Source organism: Nipponia nippon, unplaced genomic scaffold, assembly GCF_047370975.1.
Source record: "Nipponia nippon isolate SJK-2023a ecotype South Korea unplaced genomic scaffold, ASM4737097v1 scaffold_4, whole genome shotgun sequence".
In the NCBI taxonomy this organism is placed as follows: domain Eukaryota; kingdom Metazoa; phylum Chordata; class Aves; order Pelecaniformes; family Threskiornithidae; genus Nipponia; species Nipponia nippon.
In genome coordinates this window covers 62,149,618-62,171,391 of record NW_028262358.1, presented here as the reverse complement: position 1 = coordinate 62,171,391, position 21,774 = coordinate 62,149,618, and the positions used below count along the sequence as shown (strand labels likewise).

At 44.8% G+C, this 21,774-nt stretch overlaps 1 long non-coding RNA gene across 1 annotated transcript; it reads right to left on the bottom strand.

The window, feature by feature from the left end:
- Nucleotides 1–6,602: 6,602 nt before the first annotated feature.
- Nucleotides 6,603–12,156, bottom strand: LOC148053333 (uncharacterized). Its single transcript, XR_015708729.1, has 3 exons — nucleotides 12,013–12,156; nucleotides 11,868–11,934; nucleotides 6,603–8,275 (listed from the first exon to the last, which is right to left on the bottom strand). It is a non-coding gene; the product is annotated as an uncharacterized LOC148053333 (long non-coding RNA).
- Nucleotides 12,157–21,774: the final 9,618 nt, after the last annotated feature.

The window sequence follows — 21,774 nt, the reverse complement described above, 5'->3', positions numbered from 1 at the left end:
TGACCAGAGATCTCTTGTTTCTGACTTTCTCTGTAAGCCTAACTGACCACAGCAATACCATTGCTGTTGACAGAACTAATTTTTCCTTTTCTCCGAGAACAAAAGTTTGCTGTGATTCTCTAAGCACGAGTTATTAGATATCCTGTGGAGAAGAGCTAATACACCAGTGAAGCTTTTGGAAGCACCCCTAAGCTATCTTTACCTTGATTTGGTAATGGTGAGACAAGCCAATGGTCAGTCTTGGGGAAGAAGTGTTTCAACAGCAATGCAGATGTGGCCAGTGAAATAATACTACATTCCCAGATTTCACAGGAGCTAGTGTGGATGCACCAACCACATCCACATTGCAAGCCCTTCCCTTCTTTCCCTAAGTGTCCACTTGAGGTCCTGTCTGAAATGATACCCAGTGCACAAACCTTTTTGGCACCTTTGACGAGACCCCTCTATCACACTAACTAACCCCATAATGCCCTCATCTGATGTATCCTGTGGCTCACAAAGTCCTGCTCAGACAAATGGCCTTACCCACAGCTGCCTTTTCTGTTGTGGTGGTGTGCAAAACCGAGGAACAGGGAGCAAAGCAACAGACAGATCTACGGAGCTGCCCGTACAGGTAGAGAGACCTTCACAGGGCTGGCCTGCCATTTTATCACTAGGGCTGCGAATCTACGACTAGAGACAGCAAAAGATGGAAGTCAGCCACCCCTTGATACATGGCAGATTGGTAAAGCTGACAATGGTCAACATGGGATTACTGAGATAAAATACAACAAAGGTACCTTTTTGGTTTACTCATGTCCACAGAAGTGCAATAAACAAACATATGGACAACTAGCCCTCTTTGACATTTCAGGACACAAGCCTAGCCTTTGCATTGTAAAGCCATGCATTAAAAAGTGTGCTTGATCACTGCCTGCTAAAGCATCCACACAGGGCATCCTATCAAAGACAAAAAAGAGGCACCTTACAGCCACCAGCTGATCAGTGGGGCCTCACTAACAGACACCATGTCCATCAGGTCCCTTGCCCCATTATAAATGCTGGATGAACTCTCCGTCAACTCAGGACCACCACCAGCAAGTATGGTCAACCAGCAGGTGCAGGGAACCTCCCCACTGGCCCAGACCATGCGTCCCATGAGCTCTGCAGCTAGCTCCTGCTGGTGTGATCCTTGGAGCTCCTGCTTTGTGTGCCATGGCTTTGCCAGGCTTTTACAAGAGCCTGGGGCTGCCAGTCCACTACTTTTGCATATCCTCTCAGAGATGCTGAAGAAAGGCTACCTGTGCCCGGGCTGATCCCAGTGTAGCAGAAATGCTGGGGGCTAACAGCTCACTTGGATGTCCTTCCCAATGCACCCAAGGGCAGGCCCTTCCCAGCTGATCATTGAAAGAAGGCTCAAAGCCAAGTAGACACGCTAGGTATTTAATTTCCATGATTTCTAGAGAGTCCTCTGAGTCTGAGGAGGAAGGAAAAAAGACTGAGAAGCAGCAGAGGGAACACCAAGGTCAGAGAAGGAAGGAGGAAGAGGAGGAGGTGCTTCATAGCGGAGCAGATAAACCCTGCAGCCCATGGAGGACCCACACTGCAGCAAGTGAATATTCCTGAAGGACTGCAGCCTGTGGAGAGACCACACCGGAGCAGTTTTTTCCTGACAGTAACTGCAATCCATGGGTAATTCACACTGGAGCAGAGGAAAAGTGTGAGGAGGAAGGACCAGCAGAGAGAAACCACTGTGTACTGACCATACCCCTTCTCCCCCTTTGCACCACTTGGGGCAGGTAGAAGAGTCTGGATTGAAGGAGTGAAGTTGAACCTGGGAAAGGGGGGAGGAAAGGTGGTGTTTTAATGCTTTTTTTTGTTTCTCACTACCCAAATCTGTTTTAATTGGCAATAAATTACATTAATTTTCCCCTACTGAGTCTCTTTTGCCTGCAACAGTAATTGCCAAGCAATGTCCCTTTCTTTATCTTGGCCCATGACTTTCTCATCCTATTTTCTCCCTGTGTCCTACTGGAGGAGGAGGGGAGGGAGGAGGGAGTGAGCACCTGGGTGGGCATTTGGCTGTCAGCCACGGTTAACTCACCACAGTCCTCTTTTGTCATCTGTGGACTTCTCCTTTGTGGAAAGGAGCAGAGATGTGCTACTTTTGCTTTACCCTGCCTCTGCCACCCAAAAGCATGTCCAGCACAGCCATAGACTGACCAGTACTCCATATCTGGGACTTCTAGCAACACCTCAAACTGAGGTAGGAGTGCCTCCCCATAGTCCCGGCAGGAGATGTCATCCTTGGCCTCTGTTAGAATTAGGCTGGGTCTACCACTAGAGGACAGCTCAGGACCTACATGCTCAGGCTCAGTGCTGACCAAGCTGTCCTGTTCAGGCTGCTTTTGTGAAGAGCTACTGCACACAACTCTGCACTGCACCCCACAGCCCTCCTTATCTGGGGTAACTCTCCTTATCTGGGGTAGCCCAACTACCAATACACAGAATAAGCAAGTTTGCTTATATAGCCAATAACCTTGTCAGGGTGGGTTGTCCTGCCTCTTTGGCCTGTCCACATGAATTTGCCCATGAAAAGACTGATTGAGCTTATAAAAACAACAATGTATCTTTAGTATGGATTATAGCAGAGGAATGTATGTGTGGCCTTTTGTTACTGAATACAGCCATCTAGTGGTTAATCCTTGTTTATTCCCTACAGTTTTCAAAAGAGGACAGTGCTGACAAGTAAAAAGAGACCAAGAGAACGAGGGTGCACAAGCAAGAAAATTCCCTTCCTCCTCGTCCAGCGCATAAGGGTCACCCTTGAGGTCTGACCTGAAGAGGCTACTTGGCCATCTCAACTTGTGGCTATGGGTAGACTTTCTAAAAAGGATCCACAGTAAGGTTTGGGCACCGAATCCCCACCAATACCAGACGGGTAATTCCTGACAGAAATGGCAACAGTTCTGTTGCTCCTTGTATTAATTCAGCGTTTATGTGATTACACATCTATAAAAATCCCATACCCAAACACTTAATTTCCTGGTGTACTTTTGGTCCTTTTCCTTTACACATAACAGGTTCACTTCCTAAATAAAATATTTTGTTACTTACTTTCTAAAAAAATCCTTGGATATTTTAGCATTTCTACTTTGAGCCAGAGAAATGCTGATTCAGGAGTCTTACAGAAATGCATGAAAACTGAAATAAAAAAGAAGAGCACAAGTATGTAGCAGGTTTATTTCATATAAATTGGTTCACACATCCTAAACAGGTTGCGTAGGAATACTTATTATTTAGCTAACAGTCAAATAATAAAATAATAAAAAGGAATTGCAGAAGAAACTGCAGAAATGTCTAATGATTGATCGAGTTCATATCACCAGCTGAATACTAGAAAAGCTTGCTGGTAGGCCTGAGTAGCAGCTTCTATTTCCTGTTAAATTACTATCACAGGGTAACAGAATTCAACTAGTTTCTCATTTCTGTTGTATCTTCTTCCTCCGCCTTCCAAGAGAATGCCAGCTGATCCCTGGTCTGGGACAGGTACCACCACACACACCACCCTCTCTGCCCCGCACTCAGGAAGCGGTTGCCCATGGACCATGCAGAGGGTGGCAGCACGAGGAATGGGTTTATTGCAGCAGGAGGAAAGGAAAAGCAGGTTTGGTCATTTAAATCCAGCCGTAGGTCCGCAGTGCTATGCTGCCTATGCGCTGTGTGAGCTATTTAGGGGCCTTGTGTAGCTGTACCACCTCAGAGCAATGCATGAAAGGAGGCAGGACTCCCCCCTCCATCTCTTAATGGTGCTTGCTTTAACCAGGGACACACATCACAGTCTAGCCCTTAAATTGTCAAAAATAAAATAAAGCAATATAACCCTCAGCTTCTATGTTTGTATTCTCATACCAATACAGCTTACTCTACCTTGCGTGGCAACCTGCCTACAGAAGCAAACAAGCATTTTAATATGAAATGCATACAAATGAGACAAATCCTATTTTAGCAGGTTATAGCTACATCATGAAGACAAGCCCTTCCAGCCACGTTATTAACATGTGAATTTATACAGGTTTGTGAGAAAAATGTAGAAATCTAGGGCCAGAGGAAGCATTCCAGTTCCCTGGTTTAACCTCCTGTATGACATCAGCAATATATTTCACTGTAGCCTTTGCTTTGACTGCATTTGAGTGTGGATATTATTCCGCCTTGCAGGAAGGCAATGGCCTGGTCCTGCTGAGCTCCCCCTTTGAGCTCACACACTCATAGGTCAGGCGTCTTTCTGCCACCCATAACCTCACAGCCCAGGGATTCGGGTGCTGCAAGCCAAGGCCCAGGCTTGCGAGGCATAGTTGCATGACCTTGGTGCAGCTTTAGTGAGGACACCGTGATGAGCTGTGGGGAAGTACTTAAGTTAAACTTGTACAATGTAAGAGAAGTAAAAGGAAAGACAGGAGTAAAGTTGTTGAGGCAGGATTAGCTCCCAACGAGAGGGCTCAAGCGACAAATGCCAATGTGAAACAGTATAAACCCCTAAGAAATAAAGCAGAGAGTCAAAATGGCTCAACAAGACCAAGCATCAGACTGTTCCGAGGACCAATGGAGGCTGCCGCTTCCCCTCGGCACTCAGAGCTGCCAGGCTGGCAGGGACACATCACCCGTCTGCATGACAAAAAATGCAGTTCAGTAGCACATTAGCCCCAGCTATTTTCTGTGTATTTTAGTCAACAGATTATCGCTGTATACTCACAAAGTTGTGCATATCCTGCTTGCACAACCTTCACACACAAGAGATGCCTGAGCAAAAGCAAACCAGTGAAGGGATGGTTACGGATCATACTGTGCTGAGAACACCCTACCATCCTCCGAAGAACGTAACACGGATACAGCCTGATGTCAGCATCAGGATTTCCATGGAAAAGAAGGGGTGTAGGGCCCTCCTGTTGCAAGTTCTTTTATTTTAGTGCTATCTAGTGTCACTGAGCTTTGGAGCGTTATAGGGCTGGCGGGGAGCTGAGCCCAGAGAGGTAGGGGGGTGGGTGTGTGTGTGTGTGGGGGGGGGGGGGGGGGGGGGGGGGGTGGGGGTGTGTGCGCGCGCGCGCTCAGCACCCGAAAACAGCTACACCCCAAGGCAGCCCCCTCTGGGGGGGGGACACGAGGTTCAGCTGGGATGGGCTTGCCGGGCTTCCCTCGACCAGGCCGAGCCTCTGCCGTGCAGCCAGCCTGCGGCACCTTCCTCCTCTCGGATGGAGGCCGCCAATCCACCTGTCTGTCCCCACCTGGGGAAGACCTAGCTTTAAACCCAAGGCACTTCTGGGAGCCTGCCCCAGGTTTCGTCTCAGTTTTTTTAGCCGCGTGGCCTGCGGCAGTTGGAGAAGGCCCTTTCCAAGCGGCGCGAGGCAAGAAGGCGGCCTAAGCTGTTGCCTGGCTGCTGCTAATTCCTTCGCTTAGGAAGAAGACGAGTGTGAAGCTGGGCTTGCCGACAGTCATTCAAGAGCGCTGCGGACGCCACGGAGAAGGAGGACTGCTTCACGGAAAACATAAAAGCCCTGCTGCGTTTCTTATGGCCATGAGAAATCCCCAGCCTGGGACAAGTCCTGAAACGACTGATTGCCCAAAGCGAACAGCCGTCTGTCAGCGTTTGCTCTCTCTTTGCCTTGCCTCTGAGGCGGGCCCGGCAGGCGAGGCCCTGCCCGGCGCCGGTGCCGGCTCCTCACCGTCCCCCCGCGGCCTCCTGCGGCCCGGCAGCGCCGCCGGGCGCCGCCAGGGGGCGGGAGCGGGGAGGCGGCGGCGGGGCCGTAGCGGGGCGGCGGGGCGCCCCCATGGCGGGGGCAGCGGCAGCGCGGGAAGCCGCTTCACTCCGCACCGAGTACCTGTAGGAGAATACTGCTCCGTCCTCTCTGCAGGGACAGACAGACGCTCCTCTTCCTACCAGCAAAAATCCCTGGGTCAGAGCGCAGTGGCGACTTAAGCAGGGAGGTGACAGCTGGCAGCGTCTGGGGAGTGGTAACCATTCACCTCTGGTGGAGTCCCACTGGGAAAGTCAACGTTTAGCTATTTTATTATTCACAGGCAATGAGGTGGAGCTCCAGGTGGGTGCAAAGAGCGAGGATGAGCTCAGGGCCTGCCAGCATCTCCGCAGCGCGATAAACGCCACTACCCGGAGAGCCGCCGGCACCCGGCTGCCGCCCGGCAGGACCCATGGAGCCAGGCTTCTGCCTCCCTCCTTCCCCTGGGCCACGGAAACGTTTTCTCCCAGCCCCTGCCCGGCCCAGCCCTCCTTTCTGGATGGAAGCTTTCTCGTGTCTGGAAGTAAAGGTTTTCTGACTGGCACGGCACTGGCCAGAGTAAGCAGTCAAATCCTAGGTCTTGAGACAAGAAAAAATTTGCCACCTCTCTGCTATGGTACATTTTAGTATCAAAGATGTCTGGTCAGCTCAGGCATTTTCTGATTTTTCTGTGCAGTCACTCCTGATTTTTTTAGTCCCTGAGGTCTCACTCTTTCAACAGAAGCACCCTGTCTTTATCACCTAAAAAGAAACAGGCGCAAAACGAGAGTAATTATCTCACATCGAAAAAAAGCACGTCATTTTGCATGGCAAATCTCCCCACGATATCACTCAGCATTCAGTAGCTATTTCAGCAGAGGCTGAAAGCGGCACTCGCTGCAGTCCGTGACACCCGCAAAGAGCAGCTCGCCACCCGAGTGCCTCACTGCCAGGGCTTGGCGTCACCGCGTGCATGCCAGCGCGCACGTGCGTCCGCAGCCTTTCAGTGTATTTGTGCCTGCAGTCTGCTCATAAATATTCTCTGTGCTGTTGCGTGAGAGCTAACGTTGAGGACTCTGAGCTGGGAGCCCAAAGTAGTTATTTCTCTAGCAAACATAATCATCAGAATTAAGGCTGGCAGGGACACTCTCCTAAAGCAGACAAGGCCTTGCATGGGGAAGAGTAATTCAAGTTACTTTAGTGAATGACTGATTATACCATACTAGGGAGACTGTGGTTTTTCATGCGGTGTAAGCCCTTAGGGTTTCCATCGTATGTTTCTTAAGGTAAAGGAAATAATCCAGATTTTTTGCCAAATTCCAATCTGGGTGTCTTCTGGAAGTTCCCCTGCAGGTTCAACCATTGTTGCTATTGCTGATAATGAAACATATAGTTACTTTCCCAGTAGTTGTCCAGTGCTGTGGTATGCTGTAAATCAGCTCCTTTATTAGGATCTGGACAGTGTGGAGAGATGAGAAATAAATTACTGTACAAAGTGGTGATACTGGATTCTTTTTGAAAGCAAGCTGCTACAGTGGACACATTTCTACAAGTCTTTTTCCAAGAGATACGGAGGTACAAAATTAATCCCCAGTGCCAAATGCAGGCCCTCCTGTTCTTTCCCCGAGTTTGGTCTAACTCCAGCGTTAGGGCATTGAACTGTGAGTGACAGAAAAGCGAGATAAGGAAGCAGTATTTCAGTGCAAAGTGGCAACTTTTTGTAATAATACCTTTGATCCTGTTCTCCTTCCCGCACCGGGGCCAAGGCTGTGCACTGTGAATATGGCTGTAACAAAAGGAGACAGAAACTAATCTCAAATTGTTCAGCCACTTTATCTTTTCTTCAATGCATGAATGTGCTAACCAATTTGAGGAGACAGCAGCTTGCATCAAGGATATAATCATGCGTAATTCCCTCAGTGCAGAGGAGTTCAGGAGTTGGAGCTTAGGAGCTGGAGAGTTGTACATGATTCTGCTTTTTTGTGCATGCGGGGAGGCAGGACGGGCAGATTGGCAGGCGCTTTCTTGTTGAAACCACCCCAATTTGGGTGGAGCAGGCTTCACACAGCTCCAGCTGATGGTTTCACTCTGTCACTAGGCCAAGGGTAGCAAATTAAACTGCCTGGAGTTGCTACAATTAGACATTAATCTCTGCCTCGCTGCTGATTAACTCTTTAACGCCACACTGCCTACCAAACAATTTGTTACTCAGCCATGAACATGGATTGCTAACAGCTTACTGCCCCTCCTACAAGCACGTGAGCAGTGACTCTTCTTCCCAAATTGACGGCTTTTGTTGTGGATTTGGCAGAAATGGTACCATCTCCTCGCCCCAGAACTAGCACAGAGCTGGCCAGGGCAGCGGCAGCAGCTGGAGAAGACGCCTGCTCCAGGAGAAAGGACTCATCCAAGAGAGATGGAGATCTCTGTCATGGTTCTTAAAGTGCTTTTAGAAGAAAGATGGTGCCTGCCATGGCATTCGTTCATGTTTCCTTTGTGCCTTCAGGAGGGGTGAAGCTGATTCCCTAAGCAACAGATAATCAAAATGCGGTTATAATGTGGTTAAGCTTTTCAGTAGCTGGATGGGATCCAGGATGTATCTGTACAAGCTAAAATTATATCGTTAGACATGATTAATGTTGGTCTTGCATTGGTTGGAAAGGAATCAATTAAGCAACTACTTTATCCCTAACTCAGAGGGCATTACATGTCAAGTATTTTTGCTCATTATTCTAATGCCTATAATTTCACAACCTTTCAGTATATTTATGCCTGCAGTTTGCTCATAAATATTCTCCTCTCACTCTTCAATACTGAGCAGAAAGATGGAGATCTTGAAAAGACGTAGGTAATGAAATGGTGCGTGGCCAGAACGAAGCGCACAGATTCAGATCAGCAAACCCCTGTTTGGCTGCTCTCTGTTCTAAATACCACACGTGCTTTGCTTTTTGGCAGGCACCAGCAGGTAGAGTAGTCACAAGGGCATGGGAGCCCTCAGTTCAGCTGCTTCCCATAAAAACATGGCTATAGCCCCTTCTCTCACGTTGAGTCTCCTGGCTTCACATCCCACCAGTCTACAGAGGTAGCACAGTTCTGCAGCACAGTGATGAAGAGGCTCATGTGGCAGAGAAGGGAGGAGACATGGGGAACTATATTATAACCACCTCTGTCCATGAGCATGAACATACGTACATATTCACAACTATGTAATAGTTCTTCAATGTATAACTAATATTTTGAGAAAAGGCAGAGTCTTAGGTCTTCGCTCGGGTGAGACATGTTAATCTCTGAGCTCGGAGCAGTAATCCCTTCCATCTCTTGCTTTGCCCTTTTCCTTACCTTTTCCTCTGCAGTGTCCCCACCTCAGGAGGGAGTGTGCGTGCCACTTGGCAGAGGGGAGCAGTGGAGGCTCCAGGGTTTGAGCTACCCCAGACAGCAGGGGTAATTCCACGTGGCTTCCTACCTTGGGAGCCAGCAGCACGGCTTCTTGCTGAATGAATAAATGTAAGGGAGTTACCAGCTTCTTCAGTGTCAGAATTACCACTGCTTAGTTTAGGAAGCTCTTGGTGTCTGTGTTAAAGGAGATGTTAAATTATAGGTCCCACATGGAGAAAAATGCATTTCTCTGCCCCGAAGAGTATCTAACACTCCAACTAAGGTAATTTTTAAGAACTGCTCTTGCCTTCAAACATTTCCTATCTTGCATCCTTAAAAGCATAGCTGTCCTTTACTGATTTACCCAAAGTGACTTCCCAGGGTAACACAGAGTATGAATGGCAGGCAAAACAATGAACTTTTCTTTGTCTAGATCTCCTGAGGCCAAGGCTGGCTGTCTGACTACGCCTCTCTTCTCATAATTTTCTGAGGACAGAACAATATGTATTTCAAGATCGTGAGATCTCTTGCTGAGGGCGTTGCTGCGGGTTTGGGATGGTGCTGTGCTGCAGTCAAGAAGCACCAGGCACTGAGGAGCGAGCATGGGGAGCACCTCATTGTCCACGTGCCCGGCAAGGAGCTTGGCTGCACTGGAGAGCTCAGTCTTTTTGGATTGTGCTCTCTTCTAGACCAAGTATTTTGATTTTTACTTTTGTTATTTCATCTTAGCGACACTCAATTACATAAATCACTTTTCTTCCTCTGGTAATTAGTGCAGCCAGCACTCCTGTTTACCGCGACACCCCACCAGCACCTAATGGCACCCTGCTGGTTAGCAGCACAAGTCTGGCCACATCACTATTTGTGTGCTTGTGCTCTTACCGGTCAGTCTCCCACACACACTCACATGCAGCACGTTCTGCATCAGCAAGCTTGGAAATTGAACCTTCCCTTCTTTAATCTGCTGAATAAAAGTGGGCTGTTGAATGGCTCCGTAGCTTCCCCTACCCCCAAGAGCTTAATAGCTCTAAATGTGCAGGCAGTGTCATTGTAATGTGACACGAAAGAAGGAAACGATGCTCTCGCCTGTTGCGAACACGTGCAAACCTCGCAAACAACGCAGACTCATGCCCACCAAGTGGCATATGATGACAGGACTCGGCCAGTCCATTAAATGATTCAGTGTCAACTGCTTGAAACCAGAATTGAGAAACTGAGCTTTGGTTTCAATCAGAGGGTGTAGCACTTTTGAGCAGGAACCCACACTGGAAAACGTGTCAGAGAATATATGGAGGAGGAGATTTCTATACATTTCTCTGTCTAAACAGTCGGTTGATATATCACAGCTCTGCATGCGTGGTCTGCTTCTCGGCTGAGGTTTTGCCATGGGCGTGAGCATGGACAATGTGAGACCAAATTTAGACATACGACTCACAATAGCTCTGTTTGTTTGCAGCTTTTAACCCTCTGGGAACTTTCAGCCTTCTTGCTTACCATGTTTACATTCAAAAAACCCTCAACTCATGGGACCTGCAACCTGGGCATGGATGCAAAAGCCATCTGCTACTGCAGGAGGCAGAGGAGACAACACTGTAGCTACATTTTCTCTATCCCTTCCTATATAGGGGAAGAAGTGATTTTATTTACACACAAGGAATCAATTCTGTCTTATAGATCTATGAAAACTGAACTATTTACCAAATTTACTCCTTAAGTTCAAAGTCATCATACCATTGAGTCTTCTAGGTCCCTTACTAAAATCTCACTGTAAGCTGTTTTGGGCATACGTCCATGGGAAAAGGGTAAAACTTCCTATTAGAGCAGATGAATATAATATTTAGAGCTTCCAAGACAGTTAAAGTGCAGGTGGCCCTTATTTTATATAGACATGGTCTACATAAATTGTATCAGTGGGGGTGGGTTTCTCAAAGGATCTGAAGGGAACTGGGACCTCAATTGTCATAAAAAATAATAAGAATAGGAATCATTTACAAATGTCTGTTTAAAAATCCACCTTTTCTCTCTTATTTTCAAAGAGGTCTTTTCTTCTGTTATGTCAAGTGGTAAATTAGATCAGTTCCAAAATAAACAAAGGAACAAGAGACATACAAATGTCTGTGAGACTGAATTTCAGCCTTATCCACGTGAAATGCTGCACCCTCACTTCAAGTTCTTGAGCCAACATTGCTTCAATTTAATGCTAAAAGGGACATGAGACAGTTCAATAACCACTGGCTACTGGAAACTTTAAGAAATTTTCTAGATTTTCAACTACATTTACTAATTGCTGGGGCTGGGGGTGTTAAAAGGCTCTCTAAGCCCATCAGACCATCTGTACTGATGCTGACAGCTCTTCCTTCTGAAGAACAGCACACCTTTATAGCCACAAGGTTTAACCAGCTCTGCCCACTGAAGAAACTAACTGAGGGCATGTGCTTGTAGTTTGCCAGATAATCCCTAGCAGGGATTACAACCTCCTTACTACAAAAACTAAGTCTCTAGAAATGAAATAAAGAGAGGTCAATGTAGCTACTAATAATGCAGAAAGCTAAGGTTGCTTTCTGAGTCAAACAATCCAGAAAAGTATAACTTCAAAAATCAACCAGCCACCACATCAAAAACTAAGTTGTGGTCAGCAATTGAGTTTTACATGGGAGAACTCACTGATCAATTTTTCAAGTTGTTATAGCCTTACATAACAAATTATTATTTGTCCTACATAATAAATAACTTCTTACTTACAAAATGCTGTTAAAAGAGTGAAGTCTTCCCTCCTCGCCACAGACACAGAAAGACTCAAGCTGCTTTCCTGGTTTGAACAAGAAAAATCAAGATGTAAAAAAAAAAAAACCAACTGAGTAAAATGCCCAAAGCAGATCATCAATACCTCAAGATTTACTTTAAAAGCTACTATTCTGGCTGTCATATTCAACCTGAGACAGCAAACTGCCTTTTCTAGAGCAGTTTGAAAAGGGCAAGATCCTTGAGATTCTTGTGAGGTATTTTTAAGAGAGCTATTGAAGGTCCTAACACTTTTCTACCTGGAAGATAAATTTGCCTGGTACAAGAGGGTTAATAAATAAGAATCCTTTGTGCTGTCTGATTAAGACCCACACCCATCCACAGCTATTTACAATTTACTTGGATTTGTTTAGGATAAACTTCAAAGAACTCCAGGGCATGACAGGCTGCAGCTGAACTTGTGATAATCTTCCTGGTAAAAAGGCATTGCTCCTGAACACTATCTTTTGACTATTTTGTGCCATAAAAAAAAAAATCTATGCAAAGTGGAACAGGTGTGTAGGTACTCTGTTAGAGCTGCAGAAGGTTTGCTTATAAGCCTGTTTAATAACAAATTTGCACATGAAGGTTGTTGTACCGATATCAGGCGGTAACAGTGCCAGTAAGTACTGCTAGCTTTTCTGAATGCTGCAGTTAATTCTTCCTCTCATGTGCACTGTCCCCTACTTATTGTAATATGTATGGCAGGATGGACTGAGGGGTTTTGGGGTTTTTGGGGGGGCAGTGGGTGGAAAACTCCAGCCATATGACTAGAATGAATGTTTTCTCTAAGAGAGCTGCATGGTAAAGGTTAAGCTCAAGGGGGTGTAAAGGAAAAAACTGAAGTAAAGAGCTCCTGTGCTGCAGCTTGGGCTGAGACTGTGGCTGCAGGTTTAGCTTCAGTTAAATTATGGAGCTTTGACTGCAGAAGGCAGGATCACATCATCTCTGGAGGGGGAGATGTTAATGAACCACTTTATGGGTTCATTGGGCTAGAAAAGCAGATACAAACCCAGCACTTGAACTGCCTTCCATAAAATGTAGTCAGAGGGGATTTTGCCATTCACTTTCACTGGGAACAGGCTTACAAGAAGCTGCAGGGGCCACTAATACAGAAAAATTTGCATGCTAACACACAGGAGTTAGCACACTTGTGCTTCTTGGCAGTCTGGTTGAAGTAGGTTTCCTCAACCCAGCTGATGGGGAGCACCGTAGAGATGGCTCTGCTGACATCCAGCAAAGTCACCAGCTCTCAGGGATTCAAGCCTAGGGATTCAAGCAGGGAGACTAGTGACATCCAGCTGTAACAGGCAGGGCACGAAATGCAAGAAGCGTAGGCAACTATGGTGTAATTACAGTCAGTACCTTCTCAATATAATTTGATTTATTGATTTTCTAATAACCTCTTCTTTAAAAAAAAAGAAAAAAAAAAAAGTTAAGTCTTTTTTCAATAATTCCAGAAAAAATTATCTGGGAAGACCAGGAAAGGAAGGGACCAAAAGGGACTGTCAAAATCTGGAGTCTGATTTGCCCCCGCTTTATGCCTGGTGTCCTCTGTTGCCCAAGAGCAGAATTATTAAATGTATACTCATATAACAATAGAAAATGTCAATACTACCAGTGTCAACATCAGTAAAGCCTTACATTTTGACTCATGAAGCACTTTTGACTTGTGACTTCGGGTAACACAGGACAAGTCCATGACTTGTTAAAATTTTCCCAGCCAAACCACTAAAACCAAACCTTTTCAGTTCTTGCTTTATTTTACAGACCTTCTGTGCCCAAGGTCTGCCGGAGGCTAATGACAGAGCCCCTTCCCTACAGAAGAAGTGGAGAGTCATCTCTCCTTCCTTGCAGTCCCTGGTCCTCAGAGGGTCACCCCAGCTGGTTCCAGGAGAGGAGATCCTTGGCCCATGCAGGCTTCTCTGGTCAGGAGGTCTCAGCAAATCATGGGGTCATACAGGCCCAGATCGGTATGAGAGCTCAGTCTCAAGCTGACCACAACTCAGCAGTACAGAAAATATGCACAAAAACTGTGAAGTCTGAGCAGCATTTTCTTCCTACCTTATGACGATCCAGAGATTAGAATAGGCAAAAGGTGTCTACTTGGTTTTTTAAATGTTTTGTTATTAATTCTTCAAAAGAGATTTAAAACGTTGCAAAAGTGATCTCACTCTTCTGACAGATAAAGTCTGCTTTTAGCAATATTGACATTTTGTGCATTAAAAAATAACATTTATGGTTGTGTCATGCAAGAGGCAATACTGTAGTAGCAAGTCCCTTACAGCCTTAAAATCTGAGATTATTGAAATTGATACACAAACCAAGAGAAAGTGAGATAAACATATAGATAAGTTAACCTCTCTTAGATGTCTACACCAAAGTTGCTCAGGCTGGGCTCACCTTCTCCTCAGGGGAGGAGTGCAGGAGGAGGTGATTTTCCTCAGACTCTGCTGACTATAAAAGTACTGACTGTCAAAGGAGGCTGCACTGCAGCTGTCTAAATTTTTGTCTCAGATCCATTTCAAAGGTCTATTGTACTCAATGTATGACTTGGAATATTAATATAGACAAATGGTCTTGGTTTTGCTTGGTTAGTTTGGGTTATCTGTTGTGTGTACTGAGAAAGCCAGAAGACCCTGAGCTCCTGTAGATATCTTACATGTCCACTTGAAAATATCTTGACCTTTTATGTGCTGTTGTATCTTTATTTTTCTCAGGGTGCAATGGATTTTTGCTTTGAAACCAGAGAAAGCATTAACGGAGAATTAGCTGTACATTCGGGCTACACAAGTGCTTTATATTGTCACTTTATATGGGTGTTTGTAAAGCAGGTCTGTGGGATTTTGAAGGAAGCAGGCAGAGAATTAAGTGTAGCTTGAAAAAATAAATCACATCCATGTACTCCTAAAGAAGGGCTTGCCAAAGACCTTGATGAAAACATGGCTGGGGCCAGCTAGAGAAGCTTTCAGAGATGCACTTTGTATTGTAAGGACAGGGGCCCTCTTCTGCGTCCAGTGACAGCAGAAGAAGTGATTCCCAGCTACTTTTTTCTTCCACAGCTCTTCTGTTGACACAACTGCAGAAGCATTTTCTAATTCATGTCACTGTTAATCAACAAAGCTAAATAATGTAAATCAGAGGAAAGTAGAGACTTGGTGGAAAAAAGTTTGAAATAATCAAACTGACTGTGCCTGAAACAAGTTAGAGAGCATTAACACAAGTCAATCTGCAGGCAGATCAGTGAGGTATAACCTGTGGCAGGAGGCACTGACAACTAATGAAGGGAGAAGTAAGAAATTAAATCGGAAGAAGATCCTTCTTCGCAGCTTTGAAAGACTGTTACTAACATTACCAGGTTCTGGGAAAGCAAGAGTTCTAGTCACATCTCATTTTTATGACACAAAATTGATCTTCTGATATTGACAAATGAGAAGACTTGAGAATTAGACAGCTTCTGGTATGAACAAAAATCCTTATGGCTCAAGCAAGCTCAATTTAGAACAGGGGTTTCTAAATGTCTGGTCTGAAACTCAGCTGAGGCTGATTTATGTTTAAAAAGAAACAACAGAAAATTAGTGGTTCAAGACATAGCCCCATGCTACCTGGTGTAAAGGGCAAGCTTTCAGTCGGTTACGCTTACATTCCCACGTGCAGGCTCCCTGATAAAGAGGTTGCCTTCCAAGTTAAAGACTAATCTGTGCCACAGCTCACATACAACCTAAACCAAATGTATCGCTATTTGCACAGCCTCTCATTAGTGTCATTATAGATTTACACACATACTCACTCAAAAACTGCATTTCATGGGTTGTTTGTTTATTTACCAGTCTTATCAAATCGTGTAATTGATACAGCCCCACCATTCATTATTTCCTCTTTTATTAGCAGGGAACAGGGAAATTTGCATGACGCTCACTATGGGATATTAAACTCTCATAAATCTGTTCAAAGTTAAAAGAAAAATGGCTTAATAGAATCCGTTCCTTAAGCTGGCATACGTTTCTAAAATTGGTACCAAATTTCAAAGCTTCTAATTCTGCCAGAAGCCCTAAAATCTATTAAAGCCACTGTTCTTCCAAAAGCTGTTGCCTCAATGCCGTTAGTCTCTGTGTTGACTCTCTCTCACACGCACGCACACACACACACACAAACATTAGAGCCCTGCTTTTGTTTAATACAGGACAGAGCAATCCCTGGGGCAAAAGAAATCAGAGTAAATATAATTTGCTTTCTGGTCACTTGATGAGGCTGTCTCTGCTACCTGTCACCTCCAGCTGCCAAGCCAGGGATTTTTCCTGTGCATACACTGCTGTATCTGTTGCACGGGCCAGTCCCTGACCTGGACAATGACAACATTAGTGTTTTCCTGGCTTTGTACAAGATTTGTTAGGCTTCTTTGTTTAGTGCTTTCTCCAAGCCAAACCCTGCCGAGCCTGAACCGACACCCTCATGATTCATCATCCCTCCATGCAACAGCAACATGTTGCTCAGTTACCAGAACAAACCGACTTCTGCCGCGCGGCAGCTTCCAAAACACCCAAGGTAATCGCTGCCGTGCCATCAACTGGGAGGAGAATGACAATGCTAGCACTGCTAATGCAATGATGATAGTTATCCTGGTGTCTTTGGGGCACTGCGGTAACCCCAGTACCAGCACCACTGCTGCTGATCACAGAGGGGTAGGCTTCAACCTCTCTAACATACAAAGCTTGAACTTTCAACCAGGCCTGCAAAAAAGAAAGTGATGCTGACTTCTGCTAGAACACATACAACTCCCAAACAGTTTGTAGGCTGCTCTGAATCAGCAACAAAAGCTATTGAAGATATTCTGAGTATTTTGAGTGTGCTTCCAATGAAGTTATTTTGTGCTGTCACAGCTGCTCTTTCTCTAAAACATGGGAAAGGACACAAAGGGCTGTATTGCTTCACCTACTTCAATCACCACGGTGTCTGACATGAGCAAATTGGGATTTGGGGACACAGAGGAGTAGGAGGAAGGAAAGCAGCTTCTTCACTTCTTCTCAGATCAGGGTGGTGTTGCCTTGGGTGTTGCCTTTGAGGAGTGGCTGCATTGGCATCCTGAGGAACAACAGGCTCAGATTGTTTGCCAGCTTTAGCAATCAATTACAGCTAAACGCAAAAACATCCATAGTTTCAGTGTATCTTTCAAGCATTCCTCCTCCCAACAACTCCACAAGATGCTGTTATCCCTATTTTACATAGAAACAGATGATCGGAGGAGTTAAGTGGCACTGGAAGATTGCAGTGCTCAGTTGCTACACTCAGTGGATTATTGGCCATGCTTTTCTGTTCATCCCTCATATCCACACGTGCAGGGAAAATTGAGGTTCCCGCTCATTAAAATCACAGCTAAGATCAACCCCCTGTAGGTTCCCTTTCCTCCCAAACCCTCACACGCAACTGCTGAAAGATGACAACTTTCCTGAAGCAAATTATAACATTGAAAGCCCAGTTTGTACATGCAGCTTGCTAAAATCTTTCTCAGCAGTACCCCCACATGGATCACTAGCTGCAGCAGTAACAAGATGCAATTGAAAAATAACATTGAGAGCAATCCACTGTGGTACTTGAAATACTGGCATTTCACATCAGGATCAGCAGCAATTTCAAGCTCTTCTTGAGCTTCTTCCTCACTGTCACGTTCTCCTCAGAAAAGGCTCTCAGGATGGCCTCCTCCTCCTCCTTCGCACCACTCGCTCCTTCTGTAGTTCACTTACTGACTGGACCAGTCATGGTCACTCTGCATTTCCTGCGAAAAAAAAAAGAAAAAAAACGGTAACCCCTGATCCTTTTTATCATTTGTGTGTGGCTTCAGGATTTTCTTTCCCTGGGATACTTCGGGAAAGCCTTCTTTGGGTTATGGAAGGACAAGCTGACCTGAATTTCTGCTATCAGAAGACTTCAAGCATAATCAGTCAAGAGAGATAAAAATGTGGGTCAATATAAACTAATTGAACTGGAATGCAGACTCTTGTCTTGAACACGTGCATTTGTCCTTTGCCCCCACCTCCTCCTGGATTGACAGCTGAAAGATTTCCAATTAGTACAGCCGCTGATCACTCAGTCAACCTTTTGGTCCAGGGTAGCTTGAAAAAGCTTCGGCACTAATAACTCCTGAAGAGCTATGAGGAAAAAGCTTTGTGTCTTTTATGTGAGATGTGGCTGCTTGATTGTGCTGCAATAAAAGCTCCTACTAAATCAGTAACATTTCAGCTTAAATCATTTGCTAATTATACAATTAATACTCTTCCCTTTGCTTGTAATCCGTCTTGTACTACACAGGGAGCAAAGAAAATGTCATGGATGCTACCTTGGATTGAAGCAGAAGCCAATGCTTTACAACACATTATCCTCAGGAATAGCAACCGTGTTGGTCATAAACTGGTCGTGTTGCAACTTCTTCCATCGTGAAGAAAGAGGCAAGCTCTTACTCAGCTTTGTCTCCAGGTCCGGCTGTGCTTCCCCTGCAGCCTTGTCCCAAGATTTTTCCTCAGGTAGGTCAAAGGAGACCAAAGTGCCAGGTGCTCAATGGCTTGAGGAGAGCAGTGCAGCCAGTGCTGGGGTGTCAGTTTGAACATGGCTTCGCTTTAAGGCAGCATCTGACCTAGCCAAATAGGCTGAAGCCCCAGTTATAGAGCTTGAGGTTGGGTACTGACTCTTCAAATGGACAAGGCATTCACCAGTCCCACCAGAACAGACATTTCTTCTACCTTTTCATTTCATTACATCTAACTGCAAGAATATTTCTCTTTTCCACCTTTATACATATTTCTTTTTTCCTGTAAAGAAGTTCCTTAATGAAAAATAACTCCTGATTGATACCACCGGTCCCAGTCATTTCACCAGAATCAAAACTTTCATAAAACTCATCCCCAAAAATTCCATTTATTGACAGTGGTCAATGAAGACATTTCTTTTCTGCAATTTGTGTTTTAGTACTTTGATATTTCCACCTGTTGTGAGATAGATTTAAAAAATCTAAAGGAAAAAGTGTTCAAAGACATAAACTAAGGATTTATTAAGGTTATTTTCATAAGGTCAAAGTCCGTTTGTTTTGATACCATTAAAAAATGCATCTCATTAAACACTGTTTTTGTTGTTTCACATGAATAAAAATAATGTCAAAATAAAGTGTCTAAGTCTGCAAATGAAGTATTACAGTCTGTTCTAATCATTTTTTGGATGAAAGTCTTTATTAAACCAAACTGGTTCATAAAAGTTGCTTTGATTTTTTTATCCAAATCTGCTTTTTCCAGAGTGAAAGGTTTGTACATAAAAATTTTTCGCATTTTCCATTTTAATGGCCACCCAGGATCTTAACAGCTGCAAAAACAAACAAGAAAACTGTGGTGTATAGAAACAGAAACAGGCTGGTAAAGGGTTCAATATAAGCCCATAAATCTCTAATTATATAAAACATATTTGTTGCTAATAATACATTCTGCTAGTCACAGATGACAGAACAAGGACTATTAAAGTTAAAAGGAAACTCTTTATTGCGCAGATGAAGGGAGAAACATCCTTTTAACATCCTATTGGAAACATTAAATTATTATCATTACAATGGACGAAGTTGTTGCTTTGAATTACCCTCATGAGGTTATGGTCTTTCCTTAATTTATACCCACATGAAAAGAATGGACGGTTGCAGAGTTGTGAAACCCTCCTCCTTCTAGCAGCGAACGAGGAGAAGAGAGCGTCGGAGGAGGATCTGTCTGATGGGCAAGTGACGTTTACTTCGTGGTTGCAACTTACTGACCAAGTAACATGACCCATCAGGGGAGGACTGCCTATTCAGATGTGGTAAACCAGAGCTTTTTTAGCAGTTACCTACACCTTTCTTCCTCATTAAAGTAGGTGCTACCAGCCTCCATGACAAATCAAATATCCTGGTTTTGTCTGTGCCTTTTGGCATTCAGAGTGGTTTACCAGTCGTTTAAAGCCACCAAGAAATTTCTATTCACAGACTTCTGAAGATTAAAATGTGGGTCTTTCACACATTTTGAATTTGAATCAGGAGTTGCAAACATCTGAAAAATCTGTATATAAACCTGCAGTAGCTTATGAAACCTATGAAACAGTTCACAAAACTTAAGCAAGAAAAGATTTTAAAATACTATTAGTTGTACAGTTTTGATGTTCCACCTTTCACAAGATCATGAGATTACTGAAGAGCATTCATTTCTCAGTGCAATTTCTGGGTCATTTAGGATAAGGCAGGGGTAAACAGAGGAGCCCTACTGGAGAAGACACCGTCTAACATCTAGATACAGTTAGGGAAAAAAACTAGAGAAAAAGACATCCCTTGCTGACATGTTTAGCCTAGCATTTCACTCTAGACAAGTCACAGTTGGCTGACAACAGAAGTAATACAGAGGCTGAAGCATCGCGGAGTTTGCACCCTGCTGCCTTGCTGCCTCGTCTCAGTTTCCCCTCTCCTTCCATTCCCACCACATCTCCATTCCACTCGCTGTCCATTTTTCCCTGTGGCTTTAAATACACTGTCAGTGAGTCTATAAGAGAAACTTAATGAGGCAGCAGGGCTGAGAAGCTGCTGGTGGTGACATAAAATAATTTCTCCAGATTGCCGTCTACTACTGACCGACGCAGAATGGTCCTTCCTGTTTGCAGGATGTTTGCAATCTCTGTTGGGAAGGGTACAATTATTAATTGGAAATTAGGGCAAGAGGGCGGAGGCTCCTAAAACATAATTATAAAGCACCATGCTATGTCGCAGCACTGCCATGGGAAAGCAGCGTGTAACTTTAATTTCAGTGCTGTGATGGCTTCTCTGCCAACTGCCTCACTGCCCTCGAGCGACTGCAGAGGAGCTGCTCCCCAGCACCAAGTGTTGGATGACTGCACCGCCTCTGCCTCCTGCCTCTTTGCAAGGAGGTTTGGAGCAACCCAGCCCTAGCCAGAGGGGCATTTTCTGCTCAAGAACTGATACTGAATGTCTCATCGCCAGCGTCTCGGCCCAGGGTTTTCTGCTGATTCAGCTCCTCAGGACTGTGCAGTGTATTTCTTAACCTGTTGTGACGGTAGATATACACTGGCTGCCCAGATCAACTGTTTCGTGCTGAGCTTAATTTTAATGTGAGTAGATATTCTAGATGCCTACTATTTGCATCTATAGAGTATTTTGGCAGTCCCAAAGCCTGGTGGGAATTGGTATTTGAGTGGTATCAATTCATATTTTTTGCTTACAAGAGGTGGATTATAGCACTACTTATCATAGCCATGATGGAAGAAGGAAGCACGACGATAAAGCTCTGTAAAACAGACACAAGCACTCCCTTTTCAAACGGCCCCTGCATGTTAGTTCATTTACTTTTTTATCACTAGGCCAGCCTACATCTTTGTTTTATTAGCACAGACTACATGAAGCCTCCTAATGTAAGGAAACTAAAACATCTGTAGAGCTGTAGTGAGGCACAGATCACATTTTTAGTGGCAGGAGCGTACGGCATTCGCACTGTAATTATTTGACATTTGTCTGCCGCGCCTCCCTGCCTTCAAAATGCTTTTCACAGGCTGTCAACAAGTCTTTATGTTTGTGTTTGACTTGGCAGGGACTCTCAAAACCGGGCAAGTGAGGAGGAGCCCATGTGCAAGCCCAGTCATCTGTAACTTGGCTTAGTCTTCTGCGATCTCTCATCTGATAACCTTCAAAGCCGTGCCTTTCTCTGCATTTCACTCGCTGTTCGTACGTTATTGCTATCGACTTGAAAGAAAGAATCTCTTTAGATTACACTAGCTTTACATTAGCTATACTACTGTTTTTAATAGCAAAACAGCTACTGTGTTTACAACAGCAGAACCAGGCCAGTTCTGAGGCAAATAG